The sequence below is a fragment of the Corvus hawaiiensis genome, chromosome 6, assembly GCF_020740725.1.
Source record: "Corvus hawaiiensis isolate bCorHaw1 chromosome 6, bCorHaw1.pri.cur, whole genome shotgun sequence".
Lineage (NCBI taxonomy): Eukaryota > Metazoa > Chordata > Aves > Passeriformes > Corvidae > Corvus > Corvus hawaiiensis.
The window spans coordinates 49034378-49048473 of NC_063218.1; the positions used below are offsets into that span (position 1 = coordinate 49034378).

Sequence of the window (14096 nt, forward strand, 5' to 3'; positions counted from 1 at the left end):
CCTTTTAAAAGAGAAATTAATTAAAAATACTAGCCTTCTATTTGATTTTTAGCAACTGACATTCCATTATTAGGTGCCCAGTGTGCTCGGAGATGCTCTAGAGTACCAATTGCTAAGACTTTCCTCAACATGACAGGAAAAATTATACACTGCACAGAGGAACTCCAAAAATGCTGTGCTTCATCTATGGGTATAATCCATTGCTACTTATTATCTGTCTTTCTTTTGTTCCTGTACTTGGTTACTTCACAGATTCCTTTACTTTGTCCTCATTAGTACCCAGAAATGCATCCTTCATGAATGTCACCAGTGTCCTTTGTTATCAAACACAGATGTGAAGAAACCACTGAGATTTTCTTGATACTTTTTCAGTCATTGGAAATTTCTTTGTTGTTCTCTTTGGTCCTGGTCCAGCACTGTAGGAGTCAGTGATTGTCTTCCCACCAACTTCAATGGGCTTTGGATCTTGCCTTTAATAGTTTCACTGAATTCATTTTATTTTCAACCTTCAAGTATGTCTCAAATTTATTTTATTTTAAAATTAATTATGTTTTACTGTTGGACCTTCATGGATTTTGTATATTTTTGAATACTGTCTTTATTCCATCAGTTGCTTGTAAAATTTAAACCCTGTTGCAGTCTTTTACCCATGCACTTACTCTCCTGCTCCCTCATACTCTTTTTCAGCATTCTGGTTTTACTCAGCTAGCAATAAACTACTTACAGTCGCTTCTTATGGGGGTTTAGTTTTAAGTTTCACTCTCCAGAAGTACCTATGTTCCTCTCAAGCCAACTCCACCACCTCTTTCAGCTTCGACAAAACTTGTCTGCTGTGCCTCTTCGGCAGTACACATTGCAAATTTCTTTCATTAAAATAGACTTCATTTCATCAAATCAGGCCATATATTCACAGCCATTTCAGACAGTGAGCTTTTCATAGAATCATAGAATTATAGAATGGCCAGGGTAGAAAGGGACCTTAAAGATCATCCAGTTCCAAACCCCTGCCATGGGCAGGAGCACCTTCCACTAGACCAGGTTGCTCCATCCAACCTGACCTTGAACACTGCCGGGGATGGGTCATCCACAACTTGTCTGGGCAACCTGTGCCAGTGTCTCACCACTCTCAGAGCAAATAATTTCTCCCTAATATCTAGCCTAAACTTACTCTTTTTCAGCTTGAAGCCATTTCTCCTCATTCTCTCACTACATGCTCTTGTAAATAGTCTCTCTGCAAGGCCACAATTAGGTCACCCCAAAGCCTTTTCTTCTCCAGGCTGAATAATCCTAATTCTCTCAGCCTTTTCTCACAGGAGAGGTACTCCAGCCCTCTGATCATCTTGGTGGACCTGCTCTGGACTCATTCCAACAGGTCCATGTCCTTCCCAGATGGGGACCCCAGAGCTGGATGCAGCACTGCAGGTGGGATCTCACCAGAGCAGAGCAGAGGGACAGGATCACCTCCCTTGACCTGCTGGCCTGCTGCTTTATAGATGCGCCTCTGTGTTGTTCAAAAGCCAGATCTCAGCAGTGCCCAAGACCAAATGCAGAGCCAGAGCAGAAGGACTCTCTGCTGCTAACAGCAGGAAAAGATTATCCCCCCTGACTCATGTCATATAATGTCACTTGTTCATGTTAGGAGGGGTTGGCAAATGCATTACTTTGTTAGTTTTGGTTGGATTTTTTTTTTTTTTTACCTTGAAGGACCTGGAGAAGAACTGTGATGTTAGACAAGACCTGAAATTATAGGCAGTGCCAATAATGTGGCAGGAGATAGAAAAATGGGTGGCAAAGTCAGGTATGAGACAGCCAGCATTGAAATAGCCAGCATTTCCCTAAAAACTTGCACCTAGAGGAGAAATGACTGCCAGCAGCTTAGCATTAAAGGAAAAAATAAATTGTCCTTGTTCCCAATTCTAGTGGACACAGCACAAAAAACATCATGATTTTTCCAGGTTTTTGTACTGCCCTTCATAAGGGGAAAAGCTGTGGCAAAGGAAGTATCCACTCACTCTTCCATGGATGAATCAGTGAAGCCCTAAGGGGGGATCTGGCTGCTCTTACCCAGGCTTCCTCTGCCCTGTGTAGAAACAGGGCAAATGATTTTATTCTCCAGTGCTTTCGGTCCTGTATCTTCCTTGAGCAGGAAATTAATACAAAAATGGAAAGTAGTTTGCCATTAACATGGCAGTGATTATCTGACAACCAGACTCAGCATCTATTGAAGTCAAAGGGGAAAAAAAAAAGCATCAGCTTCCAAGGGCTTTGGCTCAAGGCCTAGGAGAACCTCTTCAAATTTCTGAGGATTGCTAGGCTACTGAAAAATAATGTACGTACAGTGCTTCAGTGTACATATGTTGCTTTGATTATTTCATGGATATCACGTGCTTTGATGTTGGAGGCTACATAAAGACCGCCAAAAAAGATCTGTTAACTAATGACTGTTTATGCTGAAGTAGGCAAATGCTGAAACTGAATTTGGCCTTTTTCCCCTGGGATGGAATCCAAATAAATGTCATGAAGTAACTGCACAAACAGCACTCACTGGAAAAAAAAGGTCTTTGTTTCACTAATAAGCTCTTTTAAGGAACAATGGATACAGTTTCTCAGTTTTCTTTGCATCTGACAAAATAAAGCAGGCAAGAATTCTATTTTAAGGCCGTTTAAGTGAAAGCAATGAAAATTGGTTTGCTTAACAAAGGTAACTTGACTAACTGTTTGTTGTCGTTAGGAAGACGTGAGAGCCCCTGTGAATGTTTCTTAATTCCTGAAAGAGTTGCATGGCCATGGAGGTTTGCTTGTTTGCTTGTCTGGTGGGGGCAGTTGGGTTCCAGCACATCAGGCAGATTTCACGGGCCAAGATACACCAAGAGTTATAAAGTAGTCAGAGGATGCTGATGCTCAGGAATCTACAAGAATATGTTTTTGTAGGAAAGTTACAATGTCATTAGTTTACTTATGATTCTTATTGAACTGCAGGTTGGGTAGCTGTTTTCTGTAATTCGTTAGTAGCTTGCAATGTCTGTGCTCCTACTCTGGGGAGAAATGCCCTTTTAGTTGAACTTCTTGGAGCCAGATCCCTGCTGATGTCTGCGTAACTCTGCATCCATTACATACTGGAGGAACTGCTAGTTTGAGCCATGGACAGACTTCTCCAAACCCCGCCATGCCACCAGAAAAAGCTCCAGTCTTTAGCTGCTTGCTGTAGTGCCCCTGCCAAAGGCTGCTGCCCTCTCCGTCTACTCACACCACTTTTGTAGGAGCTCCCTCGTTTGTTTTGAGCAAAATTCAGCTCCATTTGTTTTCCTCATCATTGGTCTGTACCAAGATAAGAGGCTCAGCCTGAAGCTGCACCATGTAGGAAGTGTTCGTACAAACTGTTCAATGAGCACATCAGTGGGGGTGATCCTTAATGAGGAGAGCATGGAATGGTGCTGAGCAGCTGAGAGTAGTAACCCCTTCCAGCTCACAGCAGGGTCCCAAAGAGGACATCTGTTCATGGCTTCTGTCTGCAGCTCCTTTGTAGGTCTGACCAAAGTGCTTCTGGCAAAAAAAGTGATTCCTATTGGGGAGGGGAGAAATTTAAAAAAAAAAAAGGGGGGGGGGGGGGGAGAGGAAGAGTTGCTTTAAATATTTTCTGTAGGGAAATGCTAATTTGGAAGAAATTCGAACAAAAAGTGAAATGGTGCCTCTAGTGAAGGAACTGGTATTTTATCCACTGAATTCAGTGAAGCTGGGACTTTACACAAAAACATCTGGTTCAAGATTTCTCAGAGAAAACTCCTTCTGAATTGAGATTTCAATTTGTAGATTTACATGTTTTTCATGACAAAAGAAAATTGATTTCTTCACTTCTAACACCTACCACTGTACTGCTACAAATAAAACAGGAGCACCCTCTACTCCCACTCAGCCTATAAAGACTTCAAATCCTTACTGTAGATTTTGGCCCTGGCTATTTAAATGGTAAACTGCATTAAAATTGATGGATATGACTGTTGCCTACAATCTGTAGTGGTGGAAAACCTCATTTCCACATGGCTCATCTGCTGTAAAATGTGGAGAACAAGATGTTTACTGCCTGCTTTTTGCAGCACAGGAGACTTGCCCTTGCTCAGACACTCAGTTTGCTGTCCACCAGCTCCCACTTAGTGTTTCAGAACCCGGCCCTGTTGTGAATGCACATCACTGATCAGCTAAATTATTTATATTTCTTAAAATAAACACATTACAGTGGGACACAATTCATGTTTTGCTAATTGTGTTTAGCTCAGAGCATTGTAATTTCTAATTTCTTTGCCCTGTAAATATGTATTAAAACCCCCCAACTTGCAGTATACATACTCTTAGTTACCGTATTTCAATAAATACCTCTCAGCAGATTTTCTGTGTCAAATAATTTGACAGTCTGTTGGTGTAAGACTTTATCAAGGGAGTTTCAAACAGTGTGGAGTAGATCCCCCCCCCCCCCAAACTGTAGAGCTTCTCCACAATTGCCCCTGTGTGTTGCCTAAAAAACATTTTCAGAGCAAACTGCATAGACCATATTTAAAGCACACCATCTCTTATTTCTTCAAACGGGTGAAAAACGTGGACCTTAATGAAGGCATAAATCCTTGGTGTTTAATCTTCTGAAAGAAATACAGTAGTGTTTGCACAGGGAGGAAATTATGAAAAAAAAAAAAAGCAACTACTGAAAAAGCACAGAATATCTCAATATCACCATTTATATAAACATCAGAAGCTGTTTGCTTTATAGTAAAGAATACAAGAAACTGACTTTTATCTCCTCCCCCACAGATTTCAGTAAATAGTAGTCTCAGAATGAAATTATCTTCAGTGTCAACTGTGAAACCGTGCTATGATGGCATAGTCATAAGGATGGTTCCAGCTTCAGTATAGCTCTGCAGAATAAGCAAGAAATATCTTATAAGTAGGGCCTGTTAAAAGAGGAAAGAGCATAATTTAAGGATCAGTATATAAATAAGTTGTAACTCTTTTTTTGAATCTATATTGCTTTTCCTAAATGTACTAAAACTGTAAAGTAATATCAGTGGAAAATTGCAGCAGAATGATTTGTTTTCATAGTTCATTTATAGTTAATTTCCTGTACTAGTAGTACAGGGAAAATGATTTAGCAGCGAGTCTAGTGTGAATTCCTTACAAGAAACCAAAAGATAAATAGCTTATTCCCCACTGCCTAAAGGTTTGAGAGTGTGGATGAACTGAATTAATAAAATCTTTGGAGTCTTTGTGTGCTCCAGTATGGAAAGCATGAAAGGTATTCCTCCACTGTGCAGTTTATTTTCTGTACATGTTCTCCAAGAAGGCAGCCTAGAGATAATACAGGACAAATTACCTTCAGCTTTGAAAATCACAGTCTGCTTTTAAGTTCTCTTCAGGTGCAGCAGAAGGCTGTGGGCTTCCTACCCTCTGCCTGGGAAAAAACCAAAGGTGCCCCTGCACAACTAAGACATTTGGCAATCAGATGAGTGCAGAGAGGGCTTTTGCTGTGCTCTCTCCGTTCCTACAGAGATACATGGTGCTGTCCTCCATGTACATGAGCTCAGCTGTGCTAACTCATCCTCCTAATTTCTCCTCTGGAAGCCAGAAGGGTATTTATTGAGGGGGTCACTCCTGTGTCTGAGTGCTTGACTGCTGTTACACTGAGGTTGTATTGTGCTTTCTTTGTCCCTCTCTCAGCTGTTGCTCAGCACTAATGTGCTGGCAGTGTCCGTTCGAGGGAAGGAAGAGGAGCAGGAAGGGGGTGAACTTCTCATCAGAACTTGGCAGGATTTTTATTTTGGCAAAATTTGTCCCTTTCTTAAAACAAGCATATATAGATACAGTAGGGTGTATATAAATACCAAAATATATGTAGATAAAGAGACACAGTATGTCCCACTCTTTCCTCATTGGTAATCAGACTAGCAAGTGCATATTAATGGTTCACGGCTGCTCCCCACTTTTCCTGCTCTCCAGCTGTCTGCTTTTGAATAACAATTTGCACTTCCTCCCAAACCTCTCCTAATAAAAGATCTAAATCTGACTGGTTCTGAGCTACTTTGACTAGAAAGGACTGGACTGAACCTGCTGACCAGCTGCTGTTACAGCTCTGAAAAACAAATAAATTCACCTCCCACACATTTACTCCCACACATTTTCTTTCATCGGTTACATATGAGATACAGTACAAATGGAATGGTCTCAATTATGAAGATCAGAGGAGTTACATGATTAAGGCTGCTTCTCTATTTCATTGATATCAAAAAGTAAGATACACATTATGCTTTCTTACCTAGTTCACAAAGCTTTTCTGTACTGGAATATATAAATCTAAGTTTAAATACTCAAAACATGAAGCAAGCAAATTCATCACTGTAACAAGCTACTAAAATTTTGTTGTTCATTTTGTAAAGGATAACTTTGGTTCTTCGATATTGTGTATTAAACCAGAGGTTCATATTCTTGACTAACAAATGCAGTTGTAGTTATTGATAAACCAAAAGGTGAACTGAGAACAGAACATTTTTCATTGGGTCTGTTCTACTTTATCCACCTGGAAAATAAGGATTGACCAATCTGATATCAAAGAGTTGGGAAGTTTAACAATGCTGGCAGCTCATTTTAAAAGGGTGCTTAATGATGAAGTACGTTAAGGGATGTTATTTTTTATCTTGCTGTGGTGGATATTGACCATCAATCTAAGACAGGAGCTCAGTGCTCACCATCTGATCACAATATTGTTATGGAAGGAAAAGGCTGAATGCTGAGCTAGGCTAAGTAGCAATTAACTGTGCTTGCTTTTAATCTTTCCAGATATGGCAATTTGAATTATTAGCGTACAGGTTCATTGCATGACTGTTAAGATGTTGGCTTAGCTCTGAAAGGTGCTGAGAGTTGTAGCTGAGCAGCTGACAAGTTTCCCAGATCTGCATTTATACTTCTGTAGTACTGTTGAAAACACTGCTCTTGAATGGAATGGAGTAGGATCAGGTCCAAGTTTGGATGTTGTCCACAGTCTTCACAGGCAGAGATATGCAAGAAAGTCAGTGAGACTTGGTCTGTGGCTGGATGGGGATAGCAGTCAAGTGAGGAACCTGCTTGTGTACCTGCTTGGATGAGCTGCTGTCAGTATTTAGTGTATTCAGCCACATCATATATATGGTCTTATTAAAATTATGCAAGTAGTTAGACCGTGAGGATAAAGAGGTTTGCAGTGAATGAACAAATAAAAAACACTGGCTGCTTCCTACAAAAACAGATGGCACGAATATTTGTAAATTAATTGAAATAAGTTGACAATGACTTTGTAGTGAAGGTCAAGGAAACTTAGGCAGGTTTGGATTATCCAGCAGCTGGAGAAGGTTATCTTATTTGCACTGTTTCTACACATAACTGTAAAATGACTACTGCTGAAATCCATAGCAGCCTTGTTTATTTATTTTAGAAGTGTAAAACTGACATTTATATTATAGTAGGAAACAATATTGTAATGACTTTCCAGTCGGGGAATGGTGTAATTATTGAACATACAGGAGCCCCTACTCACATGGACAAGAGTGACCTATTTGAAATGCTGGGTATGGATTGCCAGAGGGGCTTGACGAGTTCCCTGCTGAAGGGCTCTTAAACACTCTGAGAACAGTTGGATGGATTCCCCACAGATTTGAAAGATGGGAAGCAATGGCTGTGAGTGAATTGCTAGGGTGGTAGTGGTGTATTCCCACAGGGATCTGGCCTGGAGCTTGAGCTGTTCAACATATTCATGAGTGATCTGCACAACAGTGAGCTGACAGTATTTGCTAGTGGTCCAAGATTATTCTAGCTGACGGCATTTAAAACTAGTTGTGTGCAGGACACTGGATGGCTGATGAAATTCAGTGTAAGTAAATGGGAAGCAACACGTACAGAGAGAAACCTTCTTGCCTTATACAAGGCTTGCACTGAATTAGCTGTTACCACTCAGGGAAGAGATGAGGAGTCCCTGTAGATGAAAGCTTCCACTCATTACCCAGATGCTGTGCAGAGGAGAATTAGCAATGGCGCAGAGAATGAAACAAACATACATAATAAATATTTTACTCATATAGTACAGAACAAATGTAGATTTCTGAAACAGTGACATGGCACAAGGGTGGAAGCCCTGCTTAATCAAGTGTTTGAGAATCTGCCCTGAGGAAGGATCAGGGCTTTGAGCCATGGTGCCTGTACTGACAGGCAAATGTCCCTGGAGTGGCACAGTGCTCCCTTCTGCCTATTTTGCCGTAAGTCCAGTAGCAGCACCAGAGGGGGCAGTTAGGGGTAGTATCTTCTTTATCAGCACAGCAGAACTTGTCAGCAGCCTCTGTCCAAAAGGGATTTTATGAGATGTAGAATTTGCAGTTCTTGAGTCCATTTATATATAATGGTGCATGGGTTCCTGAGCATGTCTTAACTTGTTATTTTACATTACATATTTATATAAGTTTAACTCTCAGATACCAGTTTTATTTAACGATATACATTGTTTTACAAACACATTTTACACATGCACCACAAACATTTCCATTATTTGTGTATTGAACAGATGATGGTGGACTGAGCAGCTCTGTCACAAGGGCCCAGGCAGAAAATCCAAGGCCCTGCACTATACTCAGTACTATTCTGTCTTGCCCTGGAGCACCACTTACTTGGAAAACTTTTTTCTCAGCAAAATTTCTCAATTACTTCTATTTAAATGTTTTTTTGGTTTTTGGGATTTTTTTTGTGGTAACCAAGTGTCCAACCTGCCTTTCTGTGTAATACCATTCTGTGCCAGCTAAACACTCCCCTTGCAGCCCCACCTAACTCAGTTTTCCCTTTCTTTCCTCATTCGTGCTTTTCTAAGCACTGATTAGAACCCTCTGAAAACACCAGGTTTGGTGAGCATTGAAATGGTTCCTTGTGTGTGTGTGTGCAGTTGAGCACATGTAGGTGTGGAGGGGAAAGGGGGCACAAGTTTATTCACTTAACAAGCAGCATTTGGGCTCAGTTTTATCTTGAGCACTCAGGAGAGCTAGTAGCTGCAGGAGTTTATCACATTGCTGGTATGTTCATAGTACAGCATGGAAGGTGCTTTATAAGTGCCAATTACTCTATTAATACTAGTAATTAGTTTTTTATACCCTACATTCATTTTATGCTCTTCATAAGAAAATGTAATCGGTGCAGACTACCTTAACTTTCAAGTGACTAAATGTGGTTCATTCCAAGGGTTAACCATACTTGTAGTTTACTGTATTAGTCCCAGTTGTATTTGACATAAAAATGTTTTTATAGCACAACCAAATACCAGCATATTTGCGGTTGCAGTCAGATGTTTTTAACTATCTTGGATATAACCCACAATGGTTTCAGAAGATATTTCCATTGTTTTAGCCAGATTTAGAGAGGCTGGATGAAGCTATGGCCCAGTGGTGTTTACATATGCGAGTATCAGTCTTAAAGGGCAAAGAATATGATGTTCCATAAACCTTTATACAGAAATAAATACCTCGCAGCAAAAATGTTTTTCTAAGATCAGTTACTATTTCAACTATAATGACCTGCTTGGAAAAGGTCAGGGGCCAAATTCTTCTCTCATTTGCACTGGCGTAAATCCACAGTAATGTAAGTGCAGGATTTGGGCTTGGGAGTTTAAAACTTTGGAATTAATTTTCCCCTGACCCACAGCACTTAATGCAATCTATTTTGTTTGAGCTGTTAATTTAGCAAACTATTCCATGGATAAGATCCCGATAAACTACATAACATGAGAAATAAATTCAGTCAGAGCTTCAGGGCATAATGTTGTCCTGGGCAGTCCTTGTTTTAATTCTCTCTTTCTAAAAACAAAACCCTCCCAGTATTGATCTGCCAAAAGGCTTTTTCTGGTTGGAGTTGTTACTGTTTAGACAGAATATATGTATGTATTTATGTATGTCAGTAATTTACTGAAGTTCTGATCCAAATTTACAAGTGTACCAGTCCCCAGAAATCCTCAACTCATAACTGCGAATGCAAACACCCCTCAGTCTTTATCAATCTTCTGGTTGAACCAAAGCTCAGCTCATGTATGTTCCTAATTTTTGCAGTTCAGTTTCAGTTTTAAAATTTATGGACTTGCCCCAAATCATCTGCAACTTCCAACTTCAATTTGTATTTCTGTTCTTTACTGCTTGTAGTGAACAGCTTGTTAATGAAAGGTAATTTAGTACCAATTTGAACATCAAAAAATGTTGATATTATGTAAATATGAAGGATAATATTTTAAAATTGCATTCTTGACTTCTGGGAGTGCAGTGCAAATCCAGCATGTGTACACAAGGCAATCTTGAAAAAAGTAGCAAATATTTTGTAGCTTAAAACAGTCAATTGTTTAACATAGCTGAACTCAAAACTGGATTAACAGATCCCATGTCCCTTGTAGCAACCAGCTGTGTGGGACTCGGAACATGCCCCCCATCAAATTCTATTCACTCACTCACCCCCCAACCCCAGTGGGATGGGGGAGAGCATTGGGGGGAAAAAAGTGAAATCCACAAGCTGAGAGTGAGACAGTTGAAATGGAATAGCTAATAATAATAACAACAACAATAATAATAGTAATAATAATAGAATATACAGAACAAGTGATGCTCAGTGCAGTTGCTCACCACCTGCCGACTGCTGTCCAGCCAGTTCCCAAGCAGTGATTGGGTCCTCCCAGCCAACTTCCCCCAGTTTATTCACTGGGCTGACATTCAGTGGTATGGCATATCCCTTTGGCCAGTTGGGTCAGCTGTCCTGGCTGTGTCTCCTCTCAGCTTCTTATGCCTTGCAGCCTGCTCGCTGGTGGAGTGGTGCGGGAAGCTGAAAAGTGCTTGACCTAGTGTAAACACTGCTTAGCAACAACTAAAACATTAGTGTGTCAACATTATTCTCCTCCTAAATCCCAAACACAGCACTATAACAGCTACTAGGAAGAAAATTAACTCTATCCCAACTGAAACCAACACAGCACCCATCCCTTATTTTATACCATTTATTGTCATGCCCAGGCCCACACTTTCCCCTGCATCCTTCCCTGCCTTTGGATATATGCACACAGGTATTGTTCCCTTTGTCTATGTGCCATACCTTTAAGATGTCCATTGAGTTTATTTAGTCAAAGACTTTGGGATCCCTCTGTCATAGCAGCCCAAAGGGCAGGAGAACTGGTCTATGGTGTTGGATCGTTGCATGCTGAAGCCAGTTCTGGTTCCATCACCTTTGTGCTTATGTGGTTCTATTATTGCCAGAGTTTCTTCAAATTTCATTCTTCATTAATCTGGGCAATTGTGACTGTAATGCTGTTGATACTGCATGTAGCAACCATAGTAGGGATTACATATATTATTATATAGAATTAACATCATACAATTCAAATCATTGGCTATTCCCACCCAGAATCAAATCCCCTGAAAGAACGTATCAGACTTCCCCGTCCTGCTGCATCACCCATGACGTGCATCCGGGTCCCTGAGAAAAAGCAATCCCATGGTTGGGTTTGCCTTTGCCTGACAGGAATAACCCAGCCTGTCCTCCCCAGCATATTTTTTATGTGCGCTACAGGGCACTTTAGTATGTAATAAATTGAGCCGGGCATGGCCAGCCCAACTGGCAGATCCCCTAGTGTTGACTGAGCAGGTGGCTTTCCCTAAATGTGTATCCCAATGTTTGAATGTCCCAACACCCATTGCTCTCAGTGTAGTCTTTAACAGTCCATTATATCATTCCATTTTCCCACAGGCTGGTGCATGGTAGGGGATGCAATGTACCCATCCAGTGTCATGCCCTTTGGCCCAAATGAGCAGCAATTTTTATGGAAGAACCCCCTTTTGAGGTTGTTTTTCCTTGCAACTCATGTATCCATGCCTCCAGGGTTGAGGTAGATTTTCCATTCCACTTCCTTATGAATGATGAAAGATGAAAGGTAATTAAGTACCAATTGAAACATCAAAAATTATTGTAATAGATATTATGTAAATATTAAGGATAATTTTTTAACACCTCATACCTGACTCCTGTGAGGGCAATGCAAATCATTTGTGTGTACACAAGGCAATCCACATTGCTCTTGAAAAAAAAGGAGCAAATCTTTTTTTAGCTCAAAATAGTAAATTGATTAACAGATCCTTTGTTAGAAGCATCTCTTGTAGCAACTAGTTCCATGGTACTCTGCACCTCATCTAAATTATATAGGCCAGGCTACACATACACAGAAAATGAAGGGCCAAAATATACCAAGAAACCTATAAACTCCTCTTCATGTCTTCTAACCATGGCTCTTTCACAGCTCAGGAACCTGAAACAGGATCCTCCTTCTTCTAGTGACACACAGCTGTAGCTCTTGCATATCCCATCTGCCTCCTAACATTTCACCTCTCCGATGCCAGGACTTCCACCGTGAATGTGAAGGGAGCAAATGAATCATTTGAAGCACAAAATCGTGTTAAGCTATCATCCTACAGAAAAGATTTTCACACTTATTTTTATGAATTCTTGTTGTTGTCCTGTGCAGTAGGGGAGTTGATAAGTCAGAAGCACCATTTCTGCCCGTCTTTGACATTGAGTAACACATATCTGGCTGAATTTCCCCACTTGACCATGCAGTGTTTTAGCAGATCGCTGCTGTATTAAAACCTGATGTGGTTTTGGATGTGCATTGGATTAGTTTCTCCCAAATAACTCTTCCCATCTAATTTGAGCGTTACACAAATACAGTAACAAGTGAGAGGACTTTTACTGTAGTTTTAATTCAACACAGAGCACAATATATATAACTACTGAAAACAGAACCAGAACTTGACAGACTCAGAGCTGGCACTTCCCTAATCCCGCAGGCTCTGTGCAAAACCCTAATGGAAAAATACCCAGGAAGGGATGGGATGGGATGGGATGAAATCAAACTCTCTATACTTCTTTGGAGATGCTGCTGTCTTTGGGGAGTCAAAAGTTTGTCCCTGAGACTTTGAAGGGAGTCAGGATGTTTTCTGAAGCTCCATGTTGAAAAATCTTCCTTATTTTCCCCCCACCTCCCATCCTGGAAGCAGAACTTATGTCAGAGCCTTGCTGTTGTTTCATGTTCATGTAACTGCAAAAGGAAGGGGACTTTGAAAGTTCATGGTGGTGTTTGCTGTGCTAAGCACCAGATGGGTTTCTACCCAGATGTCCTAACAGCTGCTGAAAAGGCATGCAGTAGAAAATTATTACTTCCCAGTTACACATGCAGTTCCTACATGCAGAAAAGACATGGAAAGGTACTGGTAGAGCTAGGGGTAAAAGGAAGCACATGTTTTACTTCCCTTCTGTCCCACCTACTGTGGGAAACTTGGGGCTTTTGTTCTTACTCTTCTTTAGGTCACTATGGATTACATAGTTCCTTACTTCTTTTTTTCCAATCCCATATTCTGAAGATCAGGTTTGAGCTCAGACATGTTAGGGAATGCTGCTTGTGGAACCCCTTCTGCATTTCAGTCAGACTCATTTGCATGTGCTGTTTTGCAAAACGTGTCAGTCACACTTCCACCCTTTGATTTCTGTTACTCCCATTTTGGGACTGGGCAATCCAAATGTGAGTAAATTAACTTAAAGAAAACATTCCTTTAACTTCAATTAGACCACAGTTTTACTCTTTGTTCAGACTACATCCAAATTTTACCCCTTTCTCAGAATAAATTACTACAAGACTGTGCAGGTGCAAGCACCTACCACCAAAGGCAGTACCAAGCATACCAGGCACTTGGCATGCATCCCCACATGCTGAGCAGTGCCAGTAGTTTTCCTCTCTAGTGGGAAAGATTGCTCACAGAATACAGTATTTGAGGTAGAATTAAAAGCTCTGGGAAAGGCTACTTCACTATGGTATGGGCTAAAGAAAGTTGATGCTGGAGGTGTCTTCTTTCTGGAGAGGAAAATATTTAAGGAATGTGGTATTAGCTGCTAACTAGATGCAAGCTGTATGTGAAATGGGCAGGAGAATAGGACTTGGTTCCATTTTGCAGGGTGAGTGTGTTTTTGAAGTAGATTCTTGTGATCAAATAGATTTTTATATATATATACACATATGGTTTTTT

At 40.6% G+C, this 14096-nt stretch overlaps 1 protein-coding gene and 1 long non-coding RNA gene across 4 annotated transcripts in view; one reads left to right on the forward strand and one right to left on the reverse strand.

The window, feature by feature from the left end:
- The window catches only part of KCNQ1 (potassium voltage-gated channel subfamily Q member 1), a 338669-nt gene that overhangs the window by 270409 nt on the left and 54164 nt on the right, over positions 1-14096 (forward strand). The window lies entirely within an intron of this gene.
- LOC125327945 lies at positions 4602-10838 on the reverse strand. The gene is made up of 2 exons (XR_007204460.1): positions 10656-10838; positions 4602-4904 (listed from the first exon to the last, which is right to left on the reverse strand). It is a non-coding gene; the product is annotated as an uncharacterized LOC125327945 (long non-coding RNA).